Raw genomic sequence first — 22073 nt, 5'->3', positions numbered from 1 at the left:
AAAAGGTCAAAGGGGTGTATTCCTTTATGCTTGCTGCAATCTCAATCATTATCAACCCGTGATTGATCAATTTGCATCTACCTAATATGTTGCATCAGTGCAAGGATTTACACTTTCTCATTGGGACTCCCCCCATCCTCCCCATGTAAGCCCCCCCCCCCCGTGCTCCCCAAATCTGATCTAGAGGGTTGGAGGAACCACAACAACAAATTTAGGGGGTGCAAAAGGGGAGAGAGGAGGCTTTGTTGCAGAAGCAGAAATCCTTGTATGGGTGGAACACGTTCGCTGGGTACCACCCTGAACTTGGGATGCAAATATGGGTTTAGCATCCTGTCCAGTTGTGCCTTTTATCTCTAGGAAATGAAGTTTGGCTATACAGTGGTGCCTCTGGTTGCAGACGGGATCCGTTCCAGAGGTCCGGTCAGATCCCAAGGTTTCCGCAACCTGAGGACCGCTTCTGCGCATGCGCGAGTGGCGTAACCTGGTCATATACTTCTGGGTTTGCCGTTTTCGCACATCCTGAAGTTTACGTAACCAGAGGGTTACGTAACTAGTGGTACTGCTGTATTTACTCATGCCCCTTATGCCCCAGAAAGGAAGAGGGAGCAAAAGTCCACCCTCCCTTCATTCCATTTCTGCTGCTACCAGGGCAGTAAAACAAGGAAGTTCAGGTGGGGAGGCAAGCAGATAGGAGAGGGAAAGGAGGAGCTCAGAGATTCACTGGTTGTAGGGAGAGGGACTGCCTCTATCATGCTCCTGGTGAAATCATCAAAGCTAGTGGTGATGGAGGTGGTGGTTGTTATCCCGCCTTTTTTTCAGATCAGGCTTCAAGTTGGCTTACACAAATTGAAAGGAAATCAGAGAAAATACAAAGACATATGAAAGATAATCATTAAGAAGTAATTATAATCAGAAACTCCAAGAGTAGGATAGATACAACCACTTCAATACCACTATCAACCACTCTTCCCACCTTGGATCAAATCTATGTTTCCAGGTGTCATAAGAAAGCTGCAGAGATAGTGCAGGATAGTGCACACCCCGGAAATGATCTCTTTCAGCTTCTGCCTTCTGGAAGAAGGTACAGGGTTAAAAAGACTAGGGCTAGCCAGTTTCCATCTAAATACATTTTGGTTTTAAACGCAGTGTAAGGTAGTCTCTATGGGAGTATGTTGTATTTAGGCTGCAGTCCTATATGCACTTACCTGGAAGGAAGTCACATGAAACACAATGTGACAGAGCAATCCTATGCGTGTTTACTCAGAAGGAAGGTCCATTGTATTCAATGGGACTTATTCTCAGCCTAAAATATCATTTAAAAAGCAATAAATCAAAATACACCCACAGTAAAGGATAAGCAAACAAAGGCCAACAGCAACAATGGTGCAATAGACTATAACATTGCTCAGTTAAAACCTGAGAAAACACAGGAATCCTGAAGCCTGCCTGAGTTTGTTTATTCAGGCTGCAATCCCATCACACTCTCTTTAGTAATTTGATCATTAAGAGGTTAAATTCAGACTCTGGGGCAAGAGTCCACCCTAAGACTTTTCTGTCAAGTTCATTTCTGCTTCTTATATGCTGGGAATAAACAGTCTGTTTTGTGAGCCGGCAAATGAAGTGAGTAGGAGTTTTATTTAGATAGATTAGAAAGAGCTTGCTGTGTTATTCTGAGTAAACATTCTTAGCATCGTGGTAGCAATGAGCTATTCTGAGGGTAACAGCTTTGAACCCACTGGAGCAAAAATGATAAGGGATCACGATTATAGATGTTTGCATGTATACCCCAGATCAAGGGGACTGGGCCTAAGTGACTCATCTCACAATGTGTTCATGTTCATAAACAATTTTCAGAGTGTTCATAAGTGAGAAACAGTCCCCCCAATTTGGGGAGTTGGTTTACACATTTGTGTATATCCCTTGCTCTGTCAGCAGTTAATGGCTGGGATTTATGTGTGTCAGCTGACTCCAGGTTCAAGTGTCTATGAAGGTTGTACCTGCAGAATTAGATAAGTGGTCACCCATTCACATGTGCAAGTCATCAGCTGATGTTAAGAACATAAGACTATTGCTTTTTTGGTGATCACACAGGGTCCCTGGACGTTTGACGGTCTATTGATCCCTGTGCCACCACTATGGTCACTTCCCCGCTGCCACCTACCCGTTTCTCTTGGGGACACACTGAGTCCAGACAGTTGTTGTTAACATTAAAACAAATAATCAAGTTTATTTTATAAGCATGAACAAGTTTATGGTTTCAGTTAATTTTTCTTGTCAGTTTCTTATCCTTAGTTTCTATACCAGCCTATACCTTCCTAATAACTGCTAACTGATTATCCCAACTGTCTATCTGACTCCTCCTATCAGTTTCCCTCACTCTCTCACATCAAAACTCGACCAACCCACAGACTTATCCTCCTTATTCCTTCTCCAACTCTCAACTGACTTCCAAACAACTCCAACTCCTCCCCTTGGGTTCCCACTGGCCAATCACTTCACACTCATTTAACCCTTTCCTTATGACCCACCTAGGAGGGCAAACACCACAGCTGTCATCAAGCAAAGTGTAAATCAACCCATGATCTTGAACTGGATTCTGCAATACTCTTGGATCATTTCCATTAACAGTGTTGGCCCCAGGAAATGAGAACTGTAATAAGCCGAGACCTCATTGGGTGGTTTTACACAGATTTCTCAATCTCTCCTCTGAAAAAAAATGAGAACATTGCCTCACGGCATCACACCAGCAAGGATAAAATATGAATCATAGCAGACTCTACCGAGCGAAAGTGCTTTCGAATCTGCTATTATTTATAATGAGAAAGCTGGGAACTTTGTAGTTTTTGAACATTGTTCTTTAAAGAGTTATTGCACATCCGGGAAGCATGCACAGAAGTGTGTTCAGGCTTCCAAGCAGCTGAGAAAAGGTCTGTTTCCTGGAAAATGCATCTTGCATTAAATAATATTTCGAGTACTGCTGGAGTAGGAAACCGCCGAGAGAAAGAAGTTTAAAGAATACCTCCAAAAACATTGTAAAATGTTTGAATGTTAAAATGATGTTGGATACAAAGATAATATGGCATTAGTGATTAGGTAAAAAGAAATATGTAAAAATGATGTGTAAAAAAAAGGGGTAAGACCAGAGTATTATTATGTCGTGACTAAACAAATGATATAAAGGATCAAGTTATAAAGAACATGTGATAAATGGTTTTAAAAGAAAAGGAAATCAAAAGCATAATAGGCTGAAATGTATAATATTGATTAAGACTGGAAAGAGGGTAGGAAACTGCTAAAATTGATTGTGTAAAGGGGAACACAGAAAAGGAAGATGTGAGGAAGTCAGGAAAGAGGGCTATAAAGATAGTAAGCAAGTAATAACTTTTTCTTTGTTTTTTGTTATTTTTGTTGTGCTGTTTCTGATTGTCTTTTTCTCTGTTTTTTTCTTTTTTTCTTTTTTTCTGATTGTGACATTTGTTTTGTTGTGAAAAACCTTAATAAATATTTATATATATATATATATATATATATATATATATATATAAAAGGAAACCACCGGGAGAGAGCTCTGTGACTTATATGGGGTATTTTGATGATTTTGAAAAATAAAAAGTAGCTTTTAAAAATCCGCACCCGTTAATCAACCTCTTTTCTACTGTGCACAACATCATTTAAAGGATGGTTTGCCAAGTTTCACATATATTGGGTATCCTGTCTTTCCTCCACGCCTAGCAATGCTGTGTTTACCTCCAACAGGAGGAAGAAGAAGAAGAAGACGAGTTTGGATTTGATATCCCGCTTTATCACTACCCAAAGGAGTCTCAAAGCGGCTAACATTCTCCTTTCCCTTCCTCCCCCACAACAAACACTCTGTGAGGTGAGTGGGGCTGAGAGACTTCAGAGAAGAGTGACTGGCCCAAGGTCACCCAGCAGCTGCATGTGGAAGAGCGGAGACGCGAACCCGGTTCCCCAGATTACGAGTCCACTGCTCTTAACCACTACACCACACTGGACTATAGCTCAGCATCTGCTCTGCATGCAGAAGATTCCAAGTTCAGTCCCCAACATCTCCAAGGAGGTCTAAAACCCTGGAGAGTTGGTGCCAATCACAGAAGAATACTGGGCAAGATGGACCAATGGCCTGACTCCGTATAAGGCAGCTTCCTATGTTCCTATGGCAACTGCTGCATCTGTATTTATGCTCCATGTAGCCCAGTCCACATATGAGGTGCCACTACAAATGCTATGGCTGACCCGCAGTGAACATTGGGGTAAAGTCTCTTTGCATTTGAAATTCTATCACATGAAATTCTATCATGGGTATTACTCTGGGGACATGGCTGCTGCCGCCGCCGCCGCCACCCCCAAAACCGCACCAAATTTTTTAATTGAGAAGCTAGGTATAGAGATTATAATCAATTATCCTGATAACTGTAAATAATGGTGATGGTAATTATGATTCTTCAGATTCTCTGGATGACTGCCTAGGCAATTTGAATAATTGAGCTTCTACTGAACTTAGATCCAATCTGTGACTCTGAAAACGAAGAAGCAAAAAGTCACACATGCTATGTTTTAGTTCTATTTTAAAAAAATGTGGTTTTGCCTATGGTAAGAGATTCCAGTTCTGTTTTCAGAGCAAACCTAAAAGTTATCGTTCAGCATAAATTTTAATAAGCACATTCTCAGGAGCAAAGCTATACCCTAATTAATGGGCAAAATAATTATGCCCTGTATGCAATCTGGCTGTCAGCCCCTAGCCTTTGTTAACTGTATGATTGCTTTTTTCTTTTTCTTTTTTTAAACCCTCCTGTATTGAGAAATCATGCTATTACTCTTTGGGGATAATCAGTATTTGCTGTTAACTCACAGCGGATAAGCAGTGCTGAGCTTTTGTACACTGGAGTAAGCCTATGAAACGTACTGCATTGCAGCAAGCTGGCTAAGAACCCAGTGAAGCAAAGCATATTCTTGACTGCTAGGAACAGAGCGTCAGAGATGCTGTAATCAGGAAGCGCAGGCATTTTAGCAGGAGGAATAGGGAGAATTAAGCGCATTTCACGTGCTTAAGCAGTGTGCTCAGAAATGCATGCTCTTTGTCAGGGATGGGCAGTTTTGGTAGCCTTGGCTCCCAGAAGGGCTGCACGTACCTACAAAATCTATACATTTACGGCTGTTGCTTCCGCAGTCTTCCATTTCAGACTAATGGTTGGATAAGAGATGGAGGCTCTGCCAGATTCTAAGCCTGACCCTCACCTAGGCAAGGGCTTGGATGAGCCAATGTGGTGTAGTGGTTAAGAGCGGTAGTCTTGTAATCTGGGGAACCGGGTTCGCGTCTCCACTCCTCCACATGCAGCTGCTGGGTGACCTTGGGCCAGACACACTTCTTTGAAGTCTCTCAGCCCCACTCACCTCACAGAGTGTTTGTTGTGGGGGAGGAAGGGAAAGGAGAATGTTAGCCACTTTGAGACTCCTGAAGGGGAGTGAAAGGCGGGATATCAACTCCAAACTCTTCTTCTTCTTCTTCTCTTTCCTCCCAAGTAGACTTGCATGTGTCCACATCTCCCTATGGCCATGGGGGATGACATAGGCAGGGGGCAAGGGGCAAAGTGTTTGCAAGAGTTGACCAGCAGCCCAGGTCAGCAACAAAACAATCAATCAACCGATTCCAATTGTCAGGGATTGTTTGGACGATGAGGAATGGTAGGAGGCTCCAGCCAGAGAACCCCCTAGGGAAGCTTCAAAAGAGGATCAGAGCATAGCTGTCAACGTTTCCCCTTTTTTAAGGGAAATCCCCTTATTCCCAATAGGATTCCTCACAAGAAAAGGGAAAAGTTGACAGCTATGGATAAGAGCCAGGAAAGCGGTGGTGGGGCACGGAAGACAGGTCAGAGGATGAAGTGAGGAGCAGAAGGATTGGATGCTGAACAAGCAACAGGCTTGAGTGAGAGAGAGGAAGATGAGGCAGAAAGCACTGCAGACATAGGACCAGCTGCAGAGGAGGAGGTGGGAGCTGAGGCTGTAACAGATTCCTACTGTATTCAGCTCCTCCCCCCCCCCCCCGTCTCCAAGGGCTCAGAGACTTTTGCATGTAGCAGAAGAAAGAGCATAGAGAGCACATCCCCCACAATAGTGTTTAAGATTTCAGGGGAAACAGCCAAATGGAGAGGAGACTTTGGCAACTACTTTACCAGGGGCTAGGCTTCCCATGGGTTTCTCTGTTTGCATTCTGTTTCTCTGAATAAAGAATAAACTTTACCGCTCATCTCCGAGTCTCCGTGCTGAGCTGCAGCTGAACCAGCCCTGACACTAGTGTTGTTAACTCTTCATTCAAGGAAGCAAACCACAGAGCTCAGGCCTAGTGGTCTCAGCAGCTCTTCCTAGGAGGTCTTGCCGCCAATGAAACAGCTGTGAGGACTGAAGGTCCTGGCCTTCCCAGTGCCCACTGGGACTCCTCCTCTCCTTTCTCATGCAGTCTCAAGCTGCATCTGCACACAACCCCCTCTGCTCTTCTTGTTCCATTTTTCTGCATGTTCTGAGACCAGGGGAGAGGGGAGCTGGTTGCAGCAGCAGCAGTGGGAGACTCCCTGGCTTCTGCTTCTGAGTCTGAACTGCGTTCTTCCACCGCCTCTTCCTGTTCACTACATCTTGTCGCCTCTACAGCTCTTCCGCTTCCGACACCTCCTTGGCATCCAGCAAATCCATGACAGGGGTGGGGTGGGGTGGGGTCCCTGCTCCAACTGCTCCTCCTCTGAGGTTCCAGGTCTGGACAGGGTTGAATCCTGACATCTCTAAGCCAGGAGCCACCCCCACATGTTGCGGCATCTAACTCCATGAATTGATAACATTTCCAGAGGCTGCTGCTTAAAGGCAACAGTTCGCAAGCCCTTGTCCACATATAGCAGATTCTGTATGTAACTTTGGATCCCAACTGAAGAATACTTTCAGAAGGCCTACGTGCAAGAGATTCAGCTCCTATGCTGTTGAGCCTGAGCTTCATTGCAGCAGAATTGGAGGGTGTGTGGGGTGAATAATGTTGATAAGTTTTTGTTTTGTTGATTGTGTTGAGATTGTTAACTGCATAAATCAGTAATTATAAGTTTTATATCTTACATCGTTTCTTCATAACCCTTATTAGATTGACTTTAGTTGCAAATCACTCTGGAACCTGTAAGGAGATGTGCATCCCAATCCTTTGCATGTGTTTACTCAGAAGTAAGACTCGCTGAGTTGTATGTGGCATATGCTTAAGTAAATGTGTGCTGGATTGCAGCCTGAAGAATTTAGCATAGGATTAGACTGTGCAAACTTTTAACAATCAGCCACGGAGCCAACATTACCCAGGTCTGACTCATGAAGCTAATACAGGCATGCATCTCTTCTTTCTTTCTTTCTTTCTTTCTTTCTTTCTTTCTTTCTTTCACCAGTGGAATTTCTATACTCCTTATGGCAAGTTAACATAACCCTAATTGTATAACCAGAGGGCAGACAGACAGCATCAATTCCTCTAGGTGAATATGTGTGTGGATCCACTGCATATAAACAACAGCTGGGGTGGAACAGTTCAGGGAGCCATTTCTGTTCTCATGTTCTGTTACAAAGGATAGAGAGGAAAAAGTGCTCTTGTGAACCTGATCTTGAAAGCCACCTTCCTCTCCTGTCAAACTCAGCCTGCAAGGCATAAGGGAGATAAAGATCAGATGCATCCAACTCTTGAAATTCAATGTCCATTAATTTCAAGGTGGCTATTCAGAGTAAAACTTAGCTGAATACCACCCTGGCTCCTGGCTCCTCCAATGTCCTGATGCGACGTCACACACAACCTCCCTCACAAGTTGACGCCTCCGGTCCTAACTTAGTCATGCTTATTAATTCCAGTCAGCTCTTCTCCAACTAAAATAGCCTTTCTCAACCTGTGGGTCCCCAGATGTTGTTGAACTACAACTCCCATCACCCCTAGCTAGCAAGGCTCAGGGGTGATGGGAGTTGTAGTCTAACAAAATCTGGGGACCCACAGGTTGAGAACCACTGGACTAAAACTTAATTGAATAGCACGCTATGCGTAGAACACAGAATTGTAGAACTGGAAGGGGTTCCAAGTGTCAATTTATTCCAACCCCCTGTGGCATGCTGGTGTAAATTAAGCCAGCATAAAGTTGCATAAGATCCAAACCCCGTTCAGCTGTGGGGCAGTAGTTGCTGCTCTAAAGGAGCCAGGCAGAGGGGAAACAAGCCTTTAAAACAGGATTCTATGCTGGGCTGCCAGCTCACATGACTGTACTCAATGGGCTTAGGATCCAGTTTAATCCCCGCTCTGTGGTCCTGCTTCTGCCATACCTCCAGAACACTCCCTTTTGAGAATTGCACCAGCTTCAATTCAGCCAGTTTCAGTTCAGCTGGGGAGCAAATTATGCCTGTGTACCTTCAGCAGGGGACGTGGGTGGCACTGTGGGTTAAACCACAGAGCCTAGGACTTGCCGATCAGAAGGTCGGCGGTTCAAATCCCCACGACGGGGTGAGCTCCCGCTGCTCAGTCCCTGCTCCTGCCAACCTAGCAGTTCGAAAGCACGTCAAAGTGCAAGTAGATAAATAGGTACCACTCCGGTGGGAAGGTAAACGGCATTTCCGTGCGCTTCTCTGGTTCGCCAGAAGTGGCTTAGTCATGCTGGCCACATGACTCGGAAGCTGTACGCCGGCTCCCTCGGCCAATAAAGCGAGATGAGTGCCGCAACTCCAGAGTCGGTCACGACTGGACCTAATGGTCAGGGGTCCCTTTACCTTTTTACCTTCAGCAGAGCTTGGTCAACTTAATGCCAACTGAGCCTGTCTGAGCCTGAAATCAGGCAGCTGAGCCAGGGATCCCAGTACATCCAAAGCTGCTCATCCCAAAGGATCTTGCCATAGGATTGCCTCCTAAACAAATATCTATGAATGGGTTTTGTGTGTGTGGGGGGGTGTTTTTAAGAAAACACCTATAGGCAAAAGCATGCAACTCAACAGTTAAAGTGCCTGAAAGCTCAATCTCAAAATGCACCAGAAACCTGCATATCTTAATTCTTATAATTAAGGAGGAAACCATCACTAATTTTCTCCAGAGTTTTCTTAATAAGACAAACGGACTTGTGGTAAAGTAAGGTTAATATCAGGCTTCCGTTAATTCGCAGGTGAGGAACCTTTGGCTCTCCAGATGTTGTATTGCACCAACTCCCATCAACCCCAGTCAAAATGGCCAGTGGTCAGGAGGGATGGGAGTTCTAGTTCAACATCTGGAAGGCGCCAGGCTCCCCATCTCGGAGTTAAGGCGTATGCGTAAAACGCCAGTAAATTGTACACAAGCCTGAACTCTAGATCCTCTTTCATGCTGGCAAGATCACGGAGGTTAATTAATGGGAAGGGAACTGGAGGGACAACGCGGAAAGGGTCTTAATTTCCCTGCCGCATCGAGAAAGAATTAGGGGGTGTGCTTGTGGGGTTGCTAGGCAACAAATTATATACAGTTCCACACTCATTCCTTCCATTCCCTATACCAGCCTTAGCCCTGCATAAATCTTGCCCTATAGTAAATTTAAAGAAGAGGCAGCTTCAGGCGACACTTTTCAGCAGATGGGGAGGATGTCCAGAGAACAAACTGCCCTTGCAAAGCTTGATTCTCAGTTGTTCCTCAGGCCAGTCTAGCTGCAAACTATGACACTGAAGCAAGTTGTGGGTCAAGGTAGTTTCTGCTCCTTTCCCTTGCTATTGATTTCATATATTTTTATTTATTTACTTATTTATTGAACTTATATGCCACCCTACGTCTGAGGAACACAGAGTGGCTTACGTTACTTATGTGAGTTACAGCTAAGGAGAAACCTGAGCTTGATATAACAACAACAACAACAACAACAACAACAACAACAACAACAACAACAAATTTATTTATACCCTGCCCTCCCTGGCCAGAGCTGGGATCAGGGCGGCTAACACCCATAAAAATTACAGTAAAAACATAATAGGGGAATTAAAAAAAACCAATTTAAAATACAGGTTAAAATACAATTTAAAATGCAGCCTCATTTTAAAAGCAGCCCATAGATCACATAAAGGGAGGGAAACATAAGGGTCAGACTGAGTCCAAACAAAAGGCCAGGCGGAACAGCTCTGTCTTGCAGGCCCTGCAGAAAGAAATCAGATCCCGCAAATGGACTTTACTCTGTTTAAAGTCAGGTTCGTTATACGCCTTTAGGCACTGGGCGAAAACGTTCCTCTTCAACCCGGCGTTTGGCTGATTAATATTCCATAGCCTTTAGGTAAAGGTAAAGAACCCCTGGACAGTTACGTCCAGTCAAAGGCAACTATGGGGTGCCGCACTCATCTCGCTTTCAGGCCGAGGGAGTCGGTGTTTGTCCACAAACAGCTTTCCAGGTCATGTGGCCAGAATGAGTAACCCACTTCTGGCACAACAGGACACAGTGACGGAAGCACACAGAAACGCCACTTACCTTCCTGCCGCAGCAGTACCTGTTTATCTACTTCCACTAGCATGCTTTCAAACTGCTAGGTTGGCAGGAGCTGCGACAGAGCAACGGAAGCTCACCCTGTCACACAGATTCGAACCACTGACCTTCTGAACGGCAAGCCCAAGAGGCTCTGTGGTTTAGACCACAGTGCCACCCTCATTTTTTAACTACAGCCTTTACATGTGTTTGTGGGAGGGGATTATTAGTTTTTTTCCTATTTATTTTGTGCTTCTATCCTGTATTTTTATCTTGTGAACCGCCCTGAGATTTTTGGATGGGTGGTATATTAAAACAAGCAAGCAAACAAACAAACATTATTTGTGACAGTTACCCTTGCAGCTATATAGTAATTGCATTCCTAACATAGGTTCTATTATTATTATTATTATTATAATATTTATTAAATTTTAGTTTAACAATAAAATACATAGGTAATAACACAATCTTTTCCCAAATTCCACATTTCATATTCATCTTTGGACTTCCTCACAACCCTTGTTCCTGCTTTCTAAACTCATAAATTTTACCAGCAAATTATTAACTTAATTTAATTCATATAACATAATTTTTCAATGTTAATATCTCAAATTTTAAGATTTAACATACTCTTATCGAAACTTAATTATAAAATGTTACTTGTCCAAAATTTATCTTTTCATCTTCCAATTAGATTTAAATTTATATTCTTTATAACTAGTTTGTTGAAGCCATGTTTTTGCTAATCTTACATCTTTCTTAACAATCATACAATTTACAATATTTTTGTAGATAGTCCTTGAATTTCTTCCAGTCTTCCTCCACCAGTTCTTCTCCCAGGTCTCGGATTCTGCCCGTCATCTCCGCCAGTTCCATATAGTCTATCAGTTGCATCTGCCATTCTTCCAGTGTGGGTAATTCTTGAGTTTTCCAGCTTTTAGCGATGAGTATCCTTGCTGCTGTTGTAGCGTACATAAAAAGGTTCGATCCTTCTTTTGCACACTCTGACCAACAATGCCCAAGAGAAAGGCCTCTGGTTTCTTAGGGAAGGTATACTTAAATACCTTTTTCAGTTCATTATAAATCATTTCCCAGAAAACCTTCACTCTAGGGCAAGTCCACCAGAGGTGAAAGAATGTTCCTTCAGCTTCTTTACACTTCCAACATTTATTATCAGACACATGGTATATCTTTGCAAGCTTGACTGGGGTCATGTACCACCTGTATATCATTTTCATAATATTTATTATTATTATTATTATTATTATTATTATTATTATTATTATTATTCCCAACCTTCATTGTGAGGTCCCAGTTCTCACATCATGGGGGTGGGGGGCTGTTTCACAGATTACCTTATACCTGGGTACAAGTTGTCTGTACCTGGGTTCAGCCAGTCCCGAGAGTCTACACATTTGTAGCATCTTAGAACTGGAAAGGACTCCAAGGATCATCTAGTCCAACCCCTGCAATGAAGGAATTACAGCTAAAGAATCCATGACAGATGACCATCCAACTCCCTACAATGTAGGAGAGTCCGGTACCCTCTGAGGGAGTCCACAGTGGCAATTTGGTCACTAAAATTTCAGTGGTGCCCTGCACAAAGCCAAAATTTGACACACCCCTGCTTCTCAACTTCCATGCTGCTCAGTTCACGATGTTCTAGAACCCTGCAGCGCCCTCTAGTGTTAGCTCCCAGTGCGACGGAACCCAAATCTGCCTCTGGAGCCCAGGCACATCTGAATACCACTGGGTGGGCGTTGCAAGTGGGAAAAGTGCTGTTGCATTGTTGTCCTGCTAGAGGGCTTCTCATAGGTGTCTGGGTGGCCACTGTGAGAACAGGATAAGCATAAGATCTACCAGCCTAAAAACGTTACATAGAAACATAAGACGCTGCCTTATAGTGAGCAGACAATCTCACCAAGCTCAACTGGCAGCAATTCTCTCCGGTTTCAGACATTCCCAGCCCTACCTAGAGAAGCCAAGACTTGAACCAAGGACCTTCTGCCTGCAAAGCAGATACTTTGCTCCTAAGCTACCTTTCCCCAATCACACCTATGACTGGGCCTTATACAAACATGAAAGCTGCCATGTGAAGCTACAGTCGTCAGGGGATGCCATGCATGTATGAACCACCATTCTACATGATTCACCTTGTTGACTTGAATGGGACGCGAAGCTGGAGGGTAAAAAAGAAAGAAAGAAGCATGTAGCAAGCTGCCAAAGAACCCCATCCCAATAGCAACAAAATGGCTTAAATCTTGATTCTCATGGTTCAGCCACGTCCCACTTAAATGCCCGCCATAGCGAATGTGAGGCACGTGCTGATTACAAGATTTGTGCTGTTGAAGAGCCAGCAGCAGGCCTGTGGTTCAGGCGTTAAACTCAGCGGCTGCCGTCAGTCTCTGAGACATTTAACTCGTTGCCAGTTTGTAAGCTGCTCAGCATCTATCGGAGAGGGTGGAGTTTGGAGAACAGAAGGTTCAGCCAGGCAGAGACGATGAAATGAGCTATCGTTTAAAAAGAGGAATTGCATGACTAACAGTTTAGGAGAAGAGGAGAAAACAAACCACTTCATCTTCCCAGCCCTCCTTCAAACTGACAAAGAAATAGTCACGATGCAAAATGTATCTCAGGAAAGTAAATGGTAGACATGGGTACCGTTATTTAACTTCACTTCCACACACCACGGGGTCACCATTGGAGGCCTTGATCAACGCTCGTTCCTTATTTCAGTTGGCTGCTCCCACCAAATATACAGCCACGATCTGGATTGCTTCTTTACAATGAGATTCTGTGATGAAAGCAGTTAAGGGTACTGAAAGGCTCAGCTCTTGGGCTTCTAGCTCAAAGACCCCATTCATGCAACAGAGCACAGAAGTATGGAGGAACGCATGGAATGAGGATAGAAGCAGGATAGAATTGCTAGACCAATCTACCTGTTTGTCCATTTGATGCTTTATACCTGAAGGAACGTCTCCACCCCCATCGTTCTACCCGGACACTGAGATCCAGTGCCGAGGGCCTTCTGGCAGTTCCCTTACTGTAAAAAGTGAATTTACAGGGAAACAACAAGAGGACCTTCTCAGTAGTGGTGCCCACCCAGGGCCCTCCTGTCATATGTCAAGGAAATAAACAACTATCTTGACTTTTCGAAAACATCTGAAGGCAGCCTTGTTTAGGGAAGTTTTTAATGTTTGTTTTGCTGTGTTTGATGTTTCAATTTGTTGGAAGCTGCTCAAAGGTGGCTGGGCAACCCAGGCAGATGGGTGGCATATAAATAACAAATCGATGATGATGATGATGTTTGCAACATTCAGTGAAGCTGAATGTTGGGAGATTCAGGAAAAACAAAAGAATCAGACAAAGCATTGATAAACTCTGGCATTTACTCCCACAAGCTGTAGCAGTGATGGCCACCAACTTGGATGGCTTTGAAAGAGGATTAGACAAATTTGTGGAGGGTAAGGCTCTCAGTGGCTTCTAGCCACTATCAGAGACAGAACGCCTTGCAATACCAGTTGTCAGGAATTGCAGGTGGGAAAAGGGATGTTTTTCTCAGGTGTTTCTTTCAAGCTTCTCATGGGAATCTGGTTGACCCCCATGAGCACCAGATGCTGGACCAGATGAGCCTTTGGCCTGATGCAGCAGGCTCACACTGGTACAACCCAGGAAAAGCTTTCCTGTTGCTATCAAGCAGACCTGTAAGAAGAGCAAAGGTGGGGAAAAATAACTTTTAGCATCTTGGACTTTGGACCTTGCATTAAGTCCACCTGGGCGCTGGAGTTGGTCACCTTGGTTTGTTTGTTTGTTTGTTTAAAAAGAAATGCCAGACAGGGAAAGGAGGCATAACTAAGGATAGGGAGGGATCTTGCTGATTCAGGGATGAAGCCAGAGCAGAATCTGGATTGACAGATTGGGTTGAGTTAATTGCAAATAGCCTTTTGCCATTCTAGCTCTAAACATCAGTGCCTCTTCAGACCCTGGCACTGACTTCCAGACACTACTGATTTTTAACTGAAGGGCCAAGAGAAGACAAGCCGCAAGCAAGCGATTTATTATGGTCACAGACCAGTAAAATTCAATACAATGATAAAAGGCAAATACAAATAATTATGCATTTTTCTTCTCTCAAGAAGCAAGCACAATGATTTTGTCCTGATCAGCATCGAGGTCAGAAAAAACCTGGTAGCCCTCTTAGTGACACAAAAGGACACATTCTTTAAACAAATGAGCACCAAGTTTGCAGGAGATATAACTGTCTTTAGAGGGAGAATTAATCTTTCTCTACGTTCACTATACGGGTTACAGTGTAGGAGGACCTGTTCAACATATTCTACTGCTCTATCTCGACACAAACGTGTCCATTCATTAGTCCCGGACTTATTAATTCATCTATTTAGCAGTGCTGATGGCAGCACATTGAAGCAAGCCAGAGTTAATGCTGTCGTAGAATTTCAGGTGGTTAATGTATACAGATATACAGCTGTGGTGATTCCCTAATTTATAGGAGAACAAGTTTTATTGGCTGAAGTTCTCAGATCCTGTAGATCTAGGTCTACTAGTCTTGGAGCAACTAAAAGTTGAGCCTTCTGTGACCCAAAATTTCCCAAAACACCATAAGAAAAGCCCAGTCTGTGTTCCTTGGGACGTTTCTGGGCCTAACCCCTGGGTAGGAAACAGAGCTACCTGGAAATGGGTTCTCAAATCAATCAAAAGTAAAGCTCAAATTGATGCATTTACATTTCTTAGCAACACTTGATAGCTATCTCTTCTCTTTTCCTTTTTTCCTTTTTTAATTTTTTTTATTTTATTTGCTCAACACATAACAACAACAACAACAACAACAACAACAACAACAACAACAACAAGACATATTACACCATAATAAGAATCTCATCAGTCACACATTACATAAAGAATTAATACAAATTCCATAATCCATAAACTGTAATTGTCTCTTCCTTTTAAATCCGACTTCCCATCTACTCCATAAATCTAATTACCATTCTTTTCTGCCAATACATGTTATTGCTATCATCTCAAATCAGTTTAAAATGTATTATACCATAGATAGCTATCTCTTCTTAGCGCTCTCACGTTCTTTTGTTCATCACTGGACAAGTGGGATCTGCAGCAAATTGTTGCAGTGTGGAGTTCTCCCATTCTGTGTCTCATCTATCCATTCTGCCTCTCCCTGGTTTTTTACCCCTCCCTATAATCCAGCATTCCGTGGCCACTGAGCTGTTTACTGTCTCTGATTCCCATCCCCAATTTGAGTTGTTCCCCCACCCTTTATTTTATTTTTCTACCTCTGCAAATCTTGGGGTTTCCCCAAGTCTGCTCGCTCCTCTTATGCATAGATGGGACCATTTTAGCAACAGAAGGTGCCACACTCATAGAATAAGTTCAAAAACTTGTATATATAGGATTTATTATGCAGCCTAAAAAGCAGAGACATCACCTTGCCAAAAAAGGTCCGTATAATTAAAGCTATGGTTTTCCCAGTAGTGATGTATGGAAGTGAGAGCTGGACCATAAAGGAGGCTGATCGCCGAAGAACTGATGCTTTTGAATTATGGTGCTGGAGGAGACTCTTGAGAGTCCCATGGACTGCAAGAAGATCAAACCTATCCATTCTGAAGGAAATCAGCCCTGAGTGCTCACAGGAAGGACAGATCCTGAAGCTGAGGCTCCAATACTTTGGCCACCTCATGAGAAGAGAAGACTCCCTGGAAAAGACCCTGATGTTGGGAAAGATGGAGGGCACAAGGAGAAGGGGGTGACAGAGGATGAGATGGTTGGACAGTTTTCTCGAAGCTACCAGCATACGTTTGACCAAACTGCGGGAGGCAGTGGAAGACAGGAGTGCCTGGCATGCTCTGGTCCATGGGGTCACAAAGAGTCGGACACGACTAAATGACTAAACAACAACAGTTATCCAGCCTGACTTGCTTCTGGATTGCATCCACGGCTACTGGACACAAAGGCTAAATTCTACCTCTGCTGCCATTATGCTTCTGAATACCAGTAGCTGGAAATTGCAGGGGGCGGGGCAGAGTGCTGTCACTCTGAGGCCCTACTTATGAGCTTCCCACAGGTATCTGGTTGGTGTCTGTGAGAATAGAGCACCAGGCTAGATGAACCATGGGTCTTATCCTGCAGGTCATACATCTTCTGTTCTTATGTTTATCATCTCCTCCCAGCCTGAACATTTTGAGAGAATTCTATGAGAAGTTACCAGTTTCATCAGCGTTGTCCGTTCTGAAGGAAACTTTCCACCAGGGATGGGGAAGAAACCTGATCTGATTTTCATTTAATGGCAAACCTTCCTCAGCTGAACTTTCCAAAAACACAGACATCCTTCGAAGTGGGTACTTCTCCAAATTTTGCAATGCTGTTCTCCAACCACTGGGATAAAAATGTGCATTAAAATGCATATATGAGTGAAATGAACACATGCAAATTATTTATATGGGGGGAAATGGCTTAGCAAAAAATATGCAAATTGGGAGAAACGGGCACCTAAATGCGGATGAATTTTCATGAGGACTCAAAAGAAAAATCGCAAACCGATGTGGAAATGCTGAGAACTGAACTCAAGGGTGGAAAAATGAGAAACTGAGAGAAACCAAAATTGACTGCTGCACCCACCTCTACTTTCCATACAAAGGTTGCCTTGAACTTTCCAGTGCTTGGGGAAAGACCAACACAAGAGTCATAAAAACTCTTAAATTCTAAAGAAAACTGCAGATAAAACAGAAGAGGGCTGTTTTCCCTTGTCCAGATGAAAAATGACAGTAACTCTGATAATGAAGTAGCTCTTGTTCTGCATCTCATCTATCTTGCCAACATTCTGCTTTCTTTGTGCTGACCCGCTTCTGATGCAATACCACATAATGGAAAGTCTGGATGTGCAGAGAGGTAAAGGATGTTTTTGGGTACTTTCTCTGTTTCTTTGTTTCTTCTTACTTTATTTGTTTTCTTTCCAACCAGTTGCCCAAACGGAAATACCCACCGACTTCGGTATTTGCTATCAAAATAAAATCAATATTTAAGAACAGCCAATTACATTATTATTATTTGTGATTGATTTTATATACCGCCCTATACCCGGAGGTCTCAGAGCAGTTCACAGAATAAAATCAAAATATAAAACCACAAAATACATAATCAAAATAAAAACAACAACCCAATAAATCCCCTCCCCCACAAAAAACACATTTTAAAAGAGCATAGAATGTCAGTCAAATCAACCAAAGGTCTGGTTTAAAAGGAATGTTTTGCCTGGTGCCTAAAGGTGTATAATGAAGGTGCCAGGCGAACTTCCTTGGAGACAACATTCCACAGACAGGGAGCCACTGCGGAGAAGGCCCCTCTCTCATGTTGCCACCCTCTTGAGGAGGAGGCAGATGAAGGAAGGCCTCAGAAGATGATCTCAGGGTCTGGGTAGGTTCAAAGGGAAAGAGGTGGTCCTTGAGGTATAGCAGTCCTGAGCCGTTTAAGGCTTTAGAGGTCAAAAGCAGCACTTTGAATTGGGCCCAGAAGCTAATTGGTAGCCGGTGCAGTTCGACCAGGATTGGTGTAATATGCTCAACCTGTCTTGCTCCATTGAGCAACCTGGCCACTGAATTCTGCACTAGCTGAAGTTTCTGAACCATCTTCAGAGACAGCCCTATGTATAACACATTGTAATCTAATCTTGAGATTACCAGCGCATAGACAACCAGAGCATAGAAAGGCTATCCCTGTCCAGATAGGGGTGTAGCTGGACCATCAGCTGAAGCTGACGGAAGGCACTCCAGGCCACTGAGGCCACCTGAGCCTCGAGTGACAGCAAAGGGTCCAGGAGTACCCCCAAGCTAGGTACCTGCTCCTTCAGAGAAAGTGTAACCCCATCAAGAGCAGGTGATCTCCTACCCATCTGGTCTAGGGAACCACCCACTAACAGTGCCTCAGTCTTATTTGGATTGAGTTTCAGTTTGTTGGCTCTCATCCAGTCCATTGCCTCACCTGCAGGTGTAAAGGAGAAATAGAGCTGAGTGTCATCAGAATATTGCTGACAACGTACTTTAAAGCTCTGGATAACTACTCCCAGCAGTTTCATGTAGATGTTAAACAATGTAGGGGATAGGATTGAGCTCTGTGGAAACCCACATTGAAGGTTCTATGGGGCTGAAAAGCATTCCCCAAGCAACACCCTCTGGGAATGACTGGCTAGTTTGGACAGTTGCTCCAGAAGGATAGCATGGTCAATGGTATCAAAAGCAACTGAGAGGTCAAGAAGAATTAACAGGGACATGTTTCCCGTATCTCTCTCTCAACAGAGGTCATCATACAAGGTGATCAAAGCAGTTTCTGTGCCAAAACCGGGCCTAAACCCCGATTGAAATGGATCCAGAAAATCGGTTTCTTCCAAAAGTGCCTAGAATGGTCTATGACCACTCACTCCAGAACCTTACTCAGGAAAGGAAGATTAGCAACTGGCTCTGGTAGTTAGTTAGGTTTTCTGAATCCAGGGAAGGTTTCATAAGGAGTGGTTTCACCACTGCCTCCTTCAAACAGACAGGTTATATCTCATATAACTAGCAGCAGGCCAAGAGAGGATCAAATACTTAAGTCACTAGTCACTAAGACTGCAGGATTTGTGGATGGCATAGCTGAAATCATCAGAGCCACATAGAAATCTGCTTACTCTGTCGATTCATTTCATGAGAATTTATATATACAGTATATTTATATAAAGCCTTGCTGGATAGGACCAAAGGCTTATCTCGTCCAGCACCCTGTTATCAAAGTGACCAATCAGATTCCCATGCAAAATTCTTCTCGTATACATTTTTGCAAAGCGATTTTCCCTAATGAAATGGATTCGTGTATATTTTTTCCACTAATATGTGCCTTTCCAGTTGAGTCCCAAAAATGTCCCCATTTGAAGTTCTTTCCAAGCTATCTCACTTCCCTAGCATAGAGATAGACCACATGTTTGGCAAGTCAAAAAATTGTTTACTTACAAAACTCTTCAAAAGTCAAATTAATGTGCCTTTAATTACAGCAGTCAGAAAACATGCACAGGCAGTCAAAATGTTGCTTAGTTACAAAAGGTAACCTTTTGAGAGCCAGTGTGGTGTAGTGATTAAGAGCAGTGGACTCGTAATCTGGTGAACCGGGTTCGCGTCCCCGCTCCTCCACATGCAGCTGCTGGGTGAGCTTGGGCTAGTAACACTTCTCTGAAGTCTCTCAGCCTCACTCACCTCACAGAGTGTTTGGTGTGAGGGAGGAAGGGAAAGGAGAATGTTAGCCACTTTGAAGACTCCTTAGGGTAGTGATAAAGCGGGATATCAAATCCGAGTTTCTAAACAATGTGTATGGAGAAAGGCTAGTTTCAGATTCCATCGTGATCTGAAACAAAAGAGGCTAGTTAAAGCAGTGTGCTGAAGCAACCGACTCAGAGATAACAAAGTCCACATGGAGAGAGAGAGAGAGACAGAGAGAGAGAGAGAGAGTGCGCAAAGGCTTGGTGACCCATTTGCTCTCAAAGTGGGAAGTGATGTAGGATAAGCCTGGCAGGACAGTGTACTCTATGGTTTAACTCCTTCATGCACTAATTAGATTCAAACATGCTAGAGTTATACGAGGCTAGAAACCTACATGCAGAAGGTCCCAGGTTCAATCCAAGGAGAGCTGGTGGGACCCCCTGCCTGAAACTTCAGAGAGCTGTTGCCAGTCAGTGTAGACAATACTACACTAGATGGACAAATGTTCCAACTTGGTATATGGGGACTTCCTCTATACTTCACTCCAGTCTCCTTGTAAATGTTTCCTATCTGAGTTTTAAACAAAAGCAAAACAAAAAAATTGGAATAGAAAATAATAGCCCAGTTGCCCTAGAAATCTGAGAAGCAACTTTGACCAATTTCTGCAATAACACACCTTCCTACCTCCAGATTTGAGCTTGCCGCTTTCGCCGCCTTTAAATGTCATTAAAACCACATAATGCTGCAGCTCTGCGTATGGAATAGCTTCCGTAGGATTGATTTTATTATATTTTCATACAGGGGAAAATAGCAACAGTAAGGCTGGAAAGAAAATGAAGAAGCAGACTCAGCCTAAGGCCTGACTGTGCCTGGAACAAAGGACTGACAGCAGGCGGGGAGCAGAAGCAGAGAAAGAGATCTGTAAAGAGAAAAGGAAGGATTCCTTCACTAGCAGCAACCTAAGAATGCAATCACTTCTTGGCTAACTGCTACCCCCTACCTGGTACTGCAGAAACCTGCACTCGGATATGATTTCTAGGAAGCAGAGACAGGCAGGATGTATTACACTTTGGGTCCAAAACAAAATAAAAAAATTCCTTCCAGTAGCACCTTAAAGTGGACTTCCATTTCATGCGGCTCAGTGTGGTGCCTTCCATAGTTCCAGTTACAGATAGGTAGCCGTGTTGGTCTGCCATAGTCAAAACAAAATAAAAAAATTCCTTCCAGTAGCACCTTTTTTATTTTTATTTTTATTTTGTTTTGACTATGGCGGACCAACACGGCTACCTATCTGTAACTGGAACTTTGGGTCCAGGCAGGATTCAAACCAGAACTGTCATGGACATCGGTGAGGAAGGAGGGCAACTCCACCAAGCCTGTTATGATTCTAACAGCTATCAAGGCAGCTGTCTAGGGCAAGATCCACATGGCAGGAGTTGGCCTCCCAGCCTGAGTGTTGTTGTCATCACTTCTGCTGGATCTGGTCTGGGTTGGTTGGGTGGCTGCTTGCAAGCAATCCGGGTCCACTCACACATTAAGGGTGCTTGAGAATAGGATAATGGCCAAGGCTGTTGCTTGAATAATAAAGCATTTTGTCATGGCTTTGGTAGCTCGTGGGTGGTGTTGTTTGGCTAAAATTGTGGTGATGGCTAAGGTGTTTGGTTCTAATCCAATTCAGGCTAGAAGCGAGTGGTCAGCAATATCAAAAGCAACACGACGGCCAGAAACAATAACAATGTGAACAACTTTATGGAATAATTCAAAACATCAAAACTAACAAACTGAAGTCTCTGAAAGTCTCTGAAAGTCCTTAAATGAATCACGGTGCTGGACTTTACCCGGCGGAGAACAAGCTGTGAAGCTTTGTATAATCAGCAAATGTCCAATTCTGATGTCCAGCTCTGAACTCTGCTGAACAGTATTTCCAGATAACAACTACTGTTTCACTGAATTCTTCATCGGCCAATTAGTTCAAGTTCTAGTTCAAGTAGAAAGATATGTAATTTCTTCATTAACCAGTGCATGAGCACTGTTCCAGAGTATTTTTTCATCATATCTATTTGATAAAAGATTGGTTAATGAAGAAATTACATATCTTTCTACTTACAAGTGTTGAACTAATTTGCTGATGAAGAATTCAACAAATCAGTAGTTGTTATCCGGAAACACTGTTCAGCAGAGTTCAGAGCAGGACATCAGAACTGGACATTTGCTGATTATACAAAGCTTCACAGCTTGTTCTCCGCCAGGTAAAGTCTGGCACCGTGATTCATGTAAGGACTTTCAGAGACTTCAGTTTGTTAGTTTTGGTGTTTTGAATTATTCCATAAAGTTGTTCACA

The 22073-nt window shown here is 43.4% G+C and overlaps 1 long non-coding RNA gene across 1 annotated transcript; it reads left to right on the top strand.

Moving 5' to 3' along the window:
• Positions 1–4230: 4230 nt before the first annotated feature.
• On the top strand, positions 4231–20670 carry LOC307215134. The gene is made up of 3 exons (XR_013838301.1): positions 4231–4271; positions 9561–9712; positions 20534–20670. It is a non-coding gene; the product is annotated as an uncharacterized lncRNA (long non-coding RNA).
• The last annotated feature ends 1403 nt before the right edge of the window (positions 20671–22073 follow it).

The sequence above is a fragment of the Podarcis cretensis genome (genome assembly GCF_951804945.1).
Source record: "Podarcis cretensis genome assembly, chromosome: 4".
Taxonomy (NCBI): Eukaryota; Metazoa; Chordata; class Lepidosauria; order Squamata; family Lacertidae; genus Podarcis; species Podarcis cretensis.
This window is presented reverse-complemented; position numbering and strand designations above follow the sequence as displayed.